General features: G+C 40.5%; 1 protein-coding gene across 2 annotated transcripts in view; it reads right to left on the minus strand.

Moving 5' to 3' along the window:
* Positions 1-13,859, minus strand: part of LOC137258001 (zinc finger CCHC domain-containing protein 2-like) — a 186,741-nt gene that overhangs the window by 54,801 nt on the left and 118,081 nt on the right. The gene's annotated exons all lie outside the window — the stretch shown is intronic.

The raw sequence follows: 13,859 nt of genomic DNA on the forward strand, positions 1-13,859 counted from the left end.
TAATAGACTTTGGCGATTTTTGGAATCCGCGGTATTCAGCTGGTATAAACTTTACACAGAAGCATATTTCAAATAGGGATTTTCTCTTCTCTAATGTCTTGAACATATATAGATACAGAGTGACTAATGATTTGCTACCCTTTTGTTTTCTTATGTTTTCTATCTTAGGATAGGAATTCGAAAATATATTGCAATAAATTGTTCACACGACCCGAACAACTCCTCCTCCTCCTCCTCCTCCTCCTCTTCCTCCTCCTCCTCCTCCTCCTCCTCCTCCTACTACTACTACTACTACTACTACTACTACTACTACTACTACTACTACTACTACTACTACTACTACTACTACTACTACTACTACGTTGAAATTAAAAATATTTAGGGAAAATATGAAGACATTATATCTAACCTCCACGCTAATTATCAGAATGTGAAGATCTAACCATAACAATACAATCGCAAATCAGATAATGTAAGGCGACATGGCTCTTTCTTTAAAGACAATTTTTAAGAATTATTATTTCTAGCATGCCCTCATTATAGTTCTGGGCCTGTCATGTACTGCCTTTAAGGTGACCGTCAAAAACGTAGGGCTAAAATTATAACTGTTGAAAAACTAACTTTATGATTTGTTTTGTACGTGTGTGTGTGCGAGTGTGTGTGCGAGTGCATGTGCCCGTGTTTGTAGGTACAATTGCTAACGTGATCAGGTGTTCGAATTCACCTAAATGCGTATAGGTGATCAGGGTGAGCCACTGAATTGTCAGACACAGTTATTTCAAATTAAAACATTCCAGTTCCGATACGAACGTAAGAAATAATATGACATTAACAAAATAACGTTTAACAATATAACACATATCTGTATAACACTATGAAAATGGCATGTGTATTTATAGCGATTACGGCTACAGTCATCATCTGATAAGAATCTGGATTTTCCACTGCATCATATCTCAATTAAATTGTGATAAATACTCTCAGTAAAATCATAGCTTCGTTTCGGTGGCGTCGCCATATCCACCCCACCTATCTCTAACTGAGCACGCACCTTCTCTTGCCTAAATCAAAGCCATGGTAATGAATGAGTCAAGGAAAGTTGTCCTGTCAGAATGGCGACATGGAACCCTGTAAAAGGGTATATTCGGTTAAGACAAAATATATACAAGACCTTTTAGATGGTGACATTATGTTTCAAACCATTCCGATGACAGTCTTTGTTTCAGTCCACTCGATAACAGTATGTCTTTCAGTCCACCATGATGGCAGTATATGTTTCAGTCCACCCCGATGACAGGATATGTTTCAGACCACCCAGATGACAGTATTTGTTTCAGTCCATCATGATGACAACATTTGTTTCAGTTCACCCCGATTACAGTTTTTGTTTCAGTCCACCATCATGACAGTATTTGTTTCAGTCCACCATCATGACAGTATTTGTTTCAGTCCACCATCATGACAGTATTTGTTTCAGTCCACCTTCATGACAGTATTTGTTTCAGTCCATTCCCATGATGGTATTTGTTTCAGTTCATTCCCATGATGGTATTTGTTTCAGTTCATTCCGATGACAGTCTTTGTTTCAGTCCACAGTCATGACAGTATTTGTTTCAGTCCACAGTCATGACAGTATTTGTTTCAGTCTACCGTGATTACACTACGCATTTTTATCGTCTTACACCACTTTGGCAATGTCTCGCCTGGTGACGCCAGGAACAGAAACAACCCGGGCCTACGCCTGACAAGCGAACACCTTAACAATTGGGCCAACCAACAGCCCATATTTCACAGCATGATCACTAAGATCTATTGTGATGTTAGTGTGTATTGTTGTAAAACCCCACACTCACCAATGTATCATCTATATCACAGAAGCGATAAATGTCGAGTCTGGATCAGACAAACCAGTGGTTGACATTATGAGTAATGATTGTACATTGGGCATGCACAATGAAGTAGGTGTCCTCTCTCCACAGGGCTAAGTTTCACCAGTTTTCCTGCAATTGTGTTGACAATGTATATAGACATACTTCTAAAAATCTCAGTGAAATAGAAAATATTACTTTGGGGACAAATGTCCGTTTTCAATTACATGTGTTTCACTTGCTCCTGTTTTTGAACACTTGTTAATGGGAATACACATTCTCACCCGGGGTCCACTGGCTGAGTTAATTTGGTTTAACGCTAAAGGGTGGCATTTCAATGCTATGTAGCAACAGGCTGCTTATCGAGAGAGACAAAGCATTAATTTGAGTGAGTGAGTGAGTGAATGAGGTTTAGTGCCACTTTGCTCATTATGCCAGAGTGTCATCTTGATATAACAGGAAAGCCAAAAGTGATGTATGATGGCTTTAAATTTTGAAATCTGCCTGTACAGGTGTGGCGCTGACTGTGTACAACCATCACTGAGAATCTTGGTTCGAATCAAGGGTGACAGAATCCTGGAATGCTTCTGCAATGAGTGCGATGTTTCGGTGTAGATAATAACACTGTTATCAAGAAATGTCAGCGTCGCATACATTGCAGTGAAGGAGTTGACTATCCGTAGACCATAGACAGAACTTTCAATCACGCTTACCAAGTCTAAAAGAGAGGTTCCGAGGAGGGATGGTAGTTAGTTGGTTTGTATCGCAGTCAGCAACATTCCAGCTTCGTAGAACTCTATGGGGTAAAAACAAATTTCCTTGAATATACAGGGTTATTATCTTCACTGAAATCATACTCGAAACAGAGTTCGTTCCAATTTACTATTCAAAAAGATTTACCTTTTATTCCTCCTAATATGGAAATACTATTCAAAGATAAGGAGGATGTAGCATATTTTATAACAGGCTTCTTCACAAAGATACTATAAACAAAAAAAAAAACCCGGTTTATGAAAGCAAGTGGGAAAAAAAGCTGAACATAGATGTCAGCCCTAGTCAATGGAAAACATACAATTTTAAACCATTTCAAGCTTCGTATGGTTCTAGACACAGGTGTCTTCAATACCGGATTTTACATAGGATTCTTACAACTAATAAAGATTTATATAAATACAAACTAATCGAATCACAACTTTGTACTTTTTGTGACGCTGAAATAGAATCGATCATTCATTTATTATGTGAATGCAAACATGTCAAAAAGTTGTGGCAAGATCTACTAGAATGGATTGAGAATGAAACAGACACTCAGTTGAAATTAAACTATGAAACCATTATTATCGGACTCAAAGAGAGAAGACATGACGTGCTAAATTTCATATTCATATTAACTAAAGAATACATATGTTCTAGAAAGGTAGCAAACATTGTACCTTCTCTCACTGGTTTGAAACCAATATTGAATTACAATTACCAACTACATAAATTTAATGCATACTCCCAGTGCAAACATGACTCTTTTGTGACATTCTGGTCGCCTTGCCATAATCTATTTACACAATGATAATTTCGTAATTTGGTGTGTTTCTAGTGGAGTATACACAGATACGCTGACTTGTCAATGCTGTACCCAGATCAAAAAGAAATAAAGTGATAAAATATAACAAACAAACATTCTAGCTGTTTCGTAGCGATATGGAAAAAATCGAGTCTTGACCAGACAATCCAGTGATCAGCAGCACGGGCACCGATCTTTGTCAAAAAGTCAGCCAGCCTGAAAACCCGACCCTGTTAGTCGCCTCTTACGACAAGCATGGATTGCTGAAGATCAGTTCAAACTGGGATCTTCACGGGTCAACAAGGTCTGTAACTACTTGATACATGGTATAGTAGACGTATATGGTTTCATACGGTTTCATAATACTCATGATAAAGGACCATAACACGTAGAAGACATGTTCCATGCTCCAGATATGAAATAAAAATGTTGCGTTTTCACAACACTTTAGCAGAATTATATTATGATATACGTACAGCGCTGTGTCTTAAGGAGAATGCATATAGATGGCTGTTAAAAAGAAAGTACACACCTGGTGTGCCTGCAATATTATCCGCGTATCCATTTTTTAAACTGTTTTCTCAAGCATTGCGTATGTGTTGCTGCATATGTTATTGACACAACAATAAACTGTAATTCTTCTTTTTCGCATAAACGACTGGAAAGTAAGCGGATATTACCAACACGTTGTACACCGATTACGTAGTCGCTGCTGACTGAACAGAGGAACAATTACTAACAAGACACATGAGCTGTCAAGAATCAAGACGCCGAATGATGTCACCTTTAACCACCAAATATCAGCGACCAAGGTTGTTTTATGACCAGTTCCGTGTACACGACACTGAGTATCTGAATAAACATAAGTTTCAAGAAAAAGCTCCGTGTAAATTATGGGCGAACCCTAGTGAGTGAGTGAGTGAGTGAGTGAGTGAGTTTAGTTTTACGTCGCACTTAGCAATATTCCAGCCATATGGCGACGGTCTGTAAATAATGGAGTCTGGACTAGACAATCCAGTGATCAACAACATGAGCATCGATCTGCGCAATGGGGAACCGATGACATGTGTCAACCAAGTCAGCTAGTCTGACCACCCGATCCCGTTAGTCGCCTCTTACGACAAGCATAGTCACCTTTTATGGCAAGCATGGGTTGCTGAAGGCCTATTCTACCCCGGGACCTTCACGGGTCGCGAACCCTAGTGAGCTGGGAGATTCAGAAAGTTGGGAAAAGGAATTTGTTTTATCAAGGGTGTGCATTGCATTAGTGGATGGGTGGAAGAGAAAATGAGGGCGACAGGTTAGCCTATTGGTTTTAAGCATTCGCTCGTCACGCCAAAGAGAAAAAAGATTGAATTCAACATATGGATGCGATGTGTGAAGCCCATTTCTGATGTTCATATTGCTTCAATATTGCTTAAAGGGTAAAACGTAACTCACTCACTCACGTAACCCCCTCACCCCACACCCCTACTGAAGTTAATGTACAAGAGTATGTGTACAAAACTGAAGACCCGCTCTACCTCCTCAAAACAAAATGGGTGACTCCCTAACCCCCTTAAAATCATCAATTCACCCTTGCCATAAATTATGAACGGTCCCTTAACCTGGATATATCTTCATTCCGTTAATTGTTACGTCACTTTCTGAACGAATATGATTATGATGATGGGTGTCTATAGCTATAGCAGATGATTTTATACTGTTTAATAACCATAAGACATTTGCTTGTAATTAGCCAAGAGTAAACCAGACAACCCAGTGACTGATAGTGACCAACTTTCCACCCAGCCAGGGAGCGACAACATTCAATCAACCAAGTCACTGACCGTCAAATTCATAATTCCAGTCATATATGATAAACATCTAGATGGACATCCTTTTCTAGACAGGAATTATATTAAGATCAAAATAGTACAATCCTGTAAAGAAAACCTTCTGTCAACTCTTGTAAGAGGCGACTAACGGGATCGGGGGGTCAGGCTCGCTGACTTGGTTGACACATGTCATCGGTTCCCAATTGCGCAGATCGATGCTCATGTTGTTGGTCACTCAATTGTTTGGTCCAGACTCGATTATTTACAGACCGCCGCCATATGGCTGGAACATTGCTGAGTGCGGAGTAAAAATAAACTCACTCACTCAGGATTAGAGGGGATGTGATGTAGCAAAGTTTTGACATGTATCCAATATTACGTGATAAAAATGATATGTTACTGAATCAAATACGACTGAGACACCTCAATGTATACCAACGGCTGCTTTCACGAATCAACTTTTACTAAGGTTAACCTTAACTGCCATTCTTTGACATTATACTTACTTTATCGACTTCAGATTACCTTAGTGCTTTGTGAAACGACACCCAGAACCCTATCCCGTCCGCTTGGTTGCCTCATTGGTATTCCATATGCAGTTCCATAAGAACATAAATAATGAATAATTAAGATATATTTCTTTTCTTGTGAAATGTTTATATTGTCACCTGAAATAGCTTACATTTCGCTGCGTTAACCGTGCAATTATCTACTGTGTCGTTTTACATCTGGACAATAAACGAGACAAGTATCTTGCATGCATTATCATACGTCAGATAGTGTCGTATTTTTATGCGCTGTTTCATCTTGACATGCTTGAACCCAGTATACTACTAAAAAATCAAGTTATGCTGATTCTGAAAAATCATCAAAATATTTTTAAGCATATCCAGACACTCAGTGGCAGGTTTTCTCAAAACTTGCGTAATCTTCTCTTCAAGGCTGACCGCCCATAAGAAACGATCATGTTGGACCTTGCCTGAAGGTACCGTATCTTCGAGAGAACACGGCCCCATTTCACAACGCGAACGTAGCGATACGACTGCCGTAAGTCTCTGAAATAGTATAGGAAATACGATCACCTTAACGCTATATATGATTGCTGTGTGAAGTAGGCCCTCTGAGCGATGGTATATCCCATACTTTAACATAGACGTACGACTATGGTAACCCCACGATAGTGACGAGAACTGGGCCAACATTGATAGATGGACCAAGATCTGGATCTGTAGGTGAGATGTTGTAACCCTGCTTCTATAATAGGAAATCCTCCATTTTGAATTTATAATGAGACGCCTGGACACCTGGTGTGTCTATTTTTAGACCATGAGTCACTCCTCTCTCTTGTATATTGAGATCTATTATGTCAACACCTGGTGTGTCTATATTTAGAGCATGAGTCACATGGGGTTCCCCTACAACGTATTTTTAGACTCTGCGGGATCATATAAGGCCCCCAAACAGCCCTCCAGATCATTCCAACTTCACTTGCCGAACGTCTCTTCTCCAGTCTATGTTCTTGACTCTTTTACCTTGAAGAAAATGGATTCCGTGCACCGTGATAACTATACAGCACGTAGAAGAATTGGTCGACAAACTGATGTAGTGTGGTGTGCTTACCGTCTTCATGAAAGCAGACATTATGGAGAAACTGTCCTTCAACAGGGTCCGAGCTTTGTTATACATGCTTCCCTGACGAGGACCTCAGACTAACTCCTTCTTCCGCAAAGCACTGCAGGAATGCGGAGAGATAGAAGCCATGGCATTGCTGGGACTAGAGACAGGCAAGACCGAATCTGATGATGGGTACCTATGTATGGACAGTATCCCTCTCAAACCCCAAACACAGTTCCAAGAAAGGCTGAATTCTTTTCAGTCTTGGCCAGTGCAGATGAAACAGAGTCCTAGTCACATGGCCCAGGCAGGATTTGTATACTTGCTCAGAGGAGACGCTTGCAAGTGTGTTCAGTGCGGTGTCATTCTCAAGAACTGGGAAGTCGATGATGGTCCCTGGGTCGAACATGAAAAGTGGTCTCCAGACTGTCCCTATTTGACCCTGGTGGGAGTCCCTCGGACAGGGATGGCCCTTTGGGGTAGTCATGTGGATTTGTAATGTAAAATACTGTCTGAGAATAAATGAAAATCAGAGTATATCTTTTGTCTGTGTTTAAATAGAGGTTTACTCATTGACATCAGACATCAGCCTAGAATTATGACTAGGTACGTGTTGATACATTACAAATTTTTAAGGGCCATATTAATATTTCAAGATGTTGAGGAAATTCGACAAGACATCTTAGACATGAACAGAGAACAGATTCTTGCCGTCAATGGTATTATCAATAGGTTATTAAAAGGAACATTAACCGTGACTCGATATGAAAGACAACGTTTCCTGAGGAAAAATGATAAATAACTATCTAGCGGTGTTACGAAGATTAGTTCGCCTTTGGAAGAGTCTTTTCTCCAGTAACATGCCTATCATAGCATTTGTTTTGAAACTACAGTTTGTCAATGCACTTAGAGATGAGGCCATTCAAAATGCTTGGTTGTTCAATAGAGCATTGGCTTAGAGTTATGACTAACAGTGATACTACACCAAGACATGGATCTAAACGACCACGAGGACAATCTTGCTTCATTTAGTCGTGGACCAGTGACAGTGACACATCACCTCAAGCTACTCCTGTTTTGGTATTTCATCATGAATAATCCACGACACAAACTCTTTGTACCCAATGCTGAAAAATGGACACGATTTTACATGCTCAGGGCTGAAGGGAAAGGAGATCCTTATAACTCCATCATGCGTGGAGGGGAAAAATCTGCCGTGTTGTCGCTTTTTAGAACTGTACGATCCAGAGTGGAAGAAAGATAAACCAAACGAAACCTGAGAACAACCTAAAACTAATTTCATGACCCCTACTCAACAAGTGGTAGAACAGGCGAAAACAAAGTTGAAGAGAGAAAGGCAAATGTTCACTCAGCCAGGGGGAACTGCAACGGAAGCAGTGTCAAGAAAGAAAATGAAAATAGATTTTAGATAAAACTAGCTGCTAGAGAGGTTGCCACTCATTTAGACACGGACCACCTTGGAGGTAACATGTCCAGATTGTCAGAGACGGTTTTCAAGGAAGGATGTTATGCTGAGACACAGGAAACACAAGCTCATTAATGCTTCTGAAAATCCATCACCACCGCTGCCGCAGTTGCCGCCACCAGTGCAACCACATTCATCGGAAAGTAATACCCAGGAAGAATTTAGACTCTTACACCCCTTTGCCATGATTGTTTCTGGGCCGACCTCCTGTGGAAAAACCTACTTGGTGAAGCAGCTTCTAGAAAGATTGAACATTAAACCTTATCCCGAACGTATTTTATGGCTCTACAAACGATGGCAGCCCTTGTATAATGTCATTCAAAGTCGTGTTCATCCCTACATTGAATTCCATCAAGGCATTCCTACTGACCTGGAAAGGGATGAGTCTCTGAACCCTTATGTGGTGAATGCCGTTGTGCTTGACGACTTAATGTCCACAGTGAGCAAAGATCCACACATTACCGATCTGTTTACAGAAGGAAGTCATCATTAGAAACTCTCAGTCATTGCCTTGAACCAAAATTTGTATTACAGTAAGGATTCCACACAATGAAGAAATTGTCATTATCTACTTCTGTTCAATAATCCTATTGATACACAACCCATCATGACTTTGGCGAGGCAAATGTATCTGGGTAAAACAGGCCATTTCATGGACCAGTTTCAAAGGGCTACCCAGAAGCCTTATGGACACTTGCTGGTTGATCTAAAACCCCAAACACCTCCCCATTTGCGACTTTGTCCTAATGCGTTCAGTTTAAATGGAAACCTCCAAGCTAGGACGATTCAGTCTGAGTTCGATGTTCATCGTGAGCAGACGTGTGAAAAACAGCTCTCAGCCATGCCATCTTGTGATGACTGTGGACCCATGTTTCAAAATCCCTCTGATTTGCAAAAACACAGACAAAACTGGTGTGTTGAAAAGTCCCAAGTCCTCCTGGAATACCCCAAGTTAAAAGGAAATGGGAGGATGGTGTGAAGAGACAACGTACTCTGTCAGAATGTGACTACTGTGGTCAAGTGTTTAGCAGTAACCATAACTTACAACAACATTTACACCACAAGCAATGTCCTGAAATGGAACAGGATGATTATGATGATGAATCATTAAGCAATGTCAACAACAGGAAAAGTAAGATGGTTGATCTTGAAGAGCGAGGTATAAGGCAAATGTATTCAAGTACGCGTGAGCGGAATAGAGATATGCTGGATGAGAAACGTCAGTTGTACATGAAGAGAGGTTTAGTGAGGATGCGATCCAAACCAGACTGAAAAAAATAACCTGGGTCGCGTTTAAGTAAACGTATGCTCGCTTTATTACTTATCTGTATCACGTGCAGTGGGGTCCAAAGACACAAGGAATATTAACAGAAGTAAAAGATAGCAATAATATGTATGATGATGTGTTTTCCAAATTGTACAAATACAAGGCGTGGGTGGAAGGGTTGACTGATGATGATGATGATGATGATGATGATACAGACACCCTATCTGAGACAGAGAGCGAAGGACAGGAGGATGATGAAAGACAATGACATGTACAGTAGAAACGGAGCTAATACACAATGAAATCTATATATCTTTTGTGTTTCTAAATGTATTGTTCTAATACAATATTGTATTTGAAGGTTAGAATGAATGGATCCATGCATGCTTGTCATAAGAGGCGACGCATGGGATCATTGGCTTGGCTGACAGTTTCCAGTTCGATGTTCATACTGTTGGATTGTCTGCTTCAGACAAAAACTGCAATATTGCTGAGTGCCCTATATAACTCACTCACTTCCTTAATACCAATGTCAACCCTATGTTCTCAACCTCCTCATACAACCTCATACTATGATCAGTCATAAAAGTTAAAACTTGCAGTTCAAACATCATTACTGTTTTTTCAGTTTATTTTTGCTCTGTAATGATCTGTAAATATTATATTCATTCACTTAAAAATAATGCATCGTACACATATGTGAGCTGCCGTTTGGAGTCAGGGCCACTTGCGCACAGAACCGGTTTTTAGGCTGAGACACGTGTGTCCCGAAAACCGCACAAAAATGTGTTTGTTTTACTGAAAGCGCATGGGGGGTCTTTGCATGCATGTGAGGGCAGAGGCGTGGGTTGTGCGACGTGTTACTCTGCGACTTCATGGATTATAATACACAAATGTGATGGATGTACTGTGGATTTTTTAAACTCTGGACTGGTAAGTCGATCTATGCATTGTCTAACAGTATTTCAAGCACATTGTTTTCATGGTCTGCATGCCTTTAACAACGTTGTTACATAGCACTCAGGACGTCTGTACAAGTATTTGTTTAGAGCGTAATATTCGCATGAATAGTGCATATCATGTACATATGTATGTGTTTATTCAAGGTGGGAGTATTTTGTATTTCCCTAGTGTTTACTAATGAGTGTTAAGCATATGGGGATTTTTGGTGTCGGATTGTACAGGTATTTTGTGTAAAGTTATTGTGTATTCCCAATGTACTGAGTTTGGGTTGTTTTTGACGGATTGTACAGGTAGTTTGTGTAAAGTTATTGTGTATTCCCAATGTAATGAGCTCGAATTCATGTTTAAAAATACTAACATTTTACTTGTTCAAGTCTTAACATTCAATATGACACGGCCTGGGACACGATCTATGACCTGGTTTTACGAATGCTTGGGCACGAGGGCCGTCATGCTTCATGGTTCATTGAGCGTAGTGACAGGCAATGTTATGGCACAATGCACCTCACCCGGAGGCTGTCGCACATTAAAAGAAAGAAACCAGGATTAACATGGACACTCTGGAACATGCATGTGAAGTACATATTTTCATTATATACTTAATTTTCATGCTTGGGCGGGAGAGGGGATCGTAAACATAGCTTTACATGGCTATAGGTCAGACTCACGGGTGGGTATATGATTCATTCATTGTTGGAGTACAGTATGAAACAATCTGTTTCTTCACATGAATGGGTTACTTGTCCCACCCCCTCTAGACATCTTGGATATATTGGACATACCTGGATATTTCATGGACGTATGTGTGCTGCTGGAAACAATGCATACATGTATCCATGGAAACATGTGTGGATACAATGGATATGTGTGTGAATCGATCTGTTCATGGAACTATTCTAAGTGAAATTGTGCTGCTGGATACAATGGATATATATGTCCTGAGGAATTTCTTATGGATGCCATGAGGTAAGTTGTTCTCCCTTAGATGTTGTTTGTACCAGTGTGTGTAGGGTAACTTACCTTGATGTTGATGTATCACTGAGAGGCTGGTGAAAATATATATCCAGTGAATTGCACACAGAATAGGGTTAAATCCAGTGAATTGCACACAGTATAATCCAGGGAGGGTTAGATCCAGTGAATTGTACACAGTATGATCCAAAGAGGGCTAAATCCAGTGAATTGCACACAGTATAATCCAGAGAGGGTTGTAATCCAATGACAAAAAAAATGTGTGGATTCACTTCAACCTATAGCCACTAGTGACTTCAGAGACTGAGTATGACATGAGGCAGCTTGGTGGGGCTTATATACCCCACCAGAGTCTAAAAATACGTTGTGGGAAAACCCATGTGACTCATACTCTAAATATAGACACACCAGGTGTTGACATAATAGATCTCAATATACAATAGAGGAGTGACTCATGGTCTAAAAATAGACACACCAGGTGGCCAGGTGTCTCATAAATTCAAAATGGAGGATTTCCTATTATAGTAGCAGGGTTACAACAGTGAGACCGTATGCTGGTGCGATCGGACTGGACTTCATGGTTATAGACGATAACGCACGGCAACGGCGTTCTAGCTTCGCTGATGGCTCGAACAGGTGGTCTGACAGAGTACTGTCACATGTAGTTTATTGACTTTATGTGACATATAACCGGACTTCATTAAACATGTCCTCATGCAAAATAATTATTGTTCAAGGCTATCTCAACAGATGCACACAGACAGATTATCGTCTAGCGCTTCTTAGCAAACAACGTGTAACATATACTGCAAGATTTTGAAAACGCATAGTGTAGTTTTACCATTGAGTAACAAGTGGCTGGACTAAGACCACGTGAATGGAAACTCAGACTCACATAACATTAACGAAATCTTGTGTTATAGTGCAAAACGCACCACTCCATTGATTCCATTAAACCTTCATTGGTTCGCGTGCTCTTTCACATGTGCTTGCCTTCGGTTCTCAACATTACATTCCCGTTTCTTCTTGAGTGAGTGTAGCCTTGTGCAACTTGAAGCAATGTTCCAGCAATATAAAGGTGGGGACGCTAGGTCGGGACGCCAGAAATGAAAATCGACCCTAAGTCTTCGGTGTGACGAGCGAACGCTCCTCTAGGGTACCCCACCGCCAGTTTTTGTTTTCTGTTAGTTCAATAAATGTCGTTACACTCTGAGTTTTCTTAGTGCGCCAGGTGCGCTAGAGTAGAATAATAACGAAATACGTTATATATGCGTATGTCTATCCACAACTGTGAAATGCTGTTTATGTTTTCAAACTGAAATATTCCTGGCTGTATTAACCCGCATGTTATTACTATAGAATATCGGTATAAAATCAAATATCCGGGAACATCCGAAAGTTAAACTGGTTTTCATCTTGACTGAGTTTTACTTCTTGCATTAGGCAATATCGCAGCCATATGACAACGGTAGGTAAGTGATTGAGTCTGGCCAGACAATCCAGTGATTAACATCATGAGCACCGACATCATGAACATCTACGCAACTGGGACACAATGACATGGATCAACGCAGCCAACTTGCCTTTTGTAATCAGCTTGCTGTGGACCAAGTCTAACCCTGGTTTGCGTTATGTCGTCACTACATTTCGAGGAGGAAATGGATTGGGCTATTGCTGTTAGGTGTATATCCTGTTTGTCTCAACTCTTGAAAAACAAATCTCAAACACGTGTAGAAAGGTTTATGTCACCTGTGCGTTGAGAAGAGACCTAACAGTGTCTGAGGGGATTCAGTTTTACGCCGCACTATTCCAGCTATATGGCAGCGGTCTGAAAAAAAGGAAGTCTGGACCAGGTAAGCCAGTGATCATTAGCATAAGCATCAATCTACACAGCTGGGATACAACGCCATGTGCCAATTACGTCAGCGAGCTTGACCAACCGATTCCTCATCAGACAAGCATGGGTTACTGAAAAGCAGGTCTAACACGGATCTTCACAGGTCAGAACACAGTGTCTGAACACAGTGTCTTAACACAGCTAGTGCATGAACAATGATAATCTCTGGCGTCACTAAACAAGAGTCAAATGGATCTCCCGTAACTCGACATTCATTAAACTACCGCTTGGAGTTCATGTTTTATTGCCAATGGAGCTCTCTGATGACTCAAATTATTAATCCTAGGTCTATTCTTCCGCCTATGTATGTTGTAAGGAACTTACTGTGAGATAGCTGTGAATGATGTAACTGTTTATAGTTTGGTCTGGACAAAGGGTTAGTTTTCAAACTTAACACGAATGCAACAATAGCATTGG

This window comes from Haliotis asinina, chromosome 12 (assembly GCF_037392515.1).
Source record: "Haliotis asinina isolate JCU_RB_2024 chromosome 12, JCU_Hal_asi_v2, whole genome shotgun sequence".
Lineage (NCBI taxonomy): Eukaryota > Metazoa > Mollusca > Gastropoda > Lepetellida > Haliotidae > Haliotis > Haliotis asinina.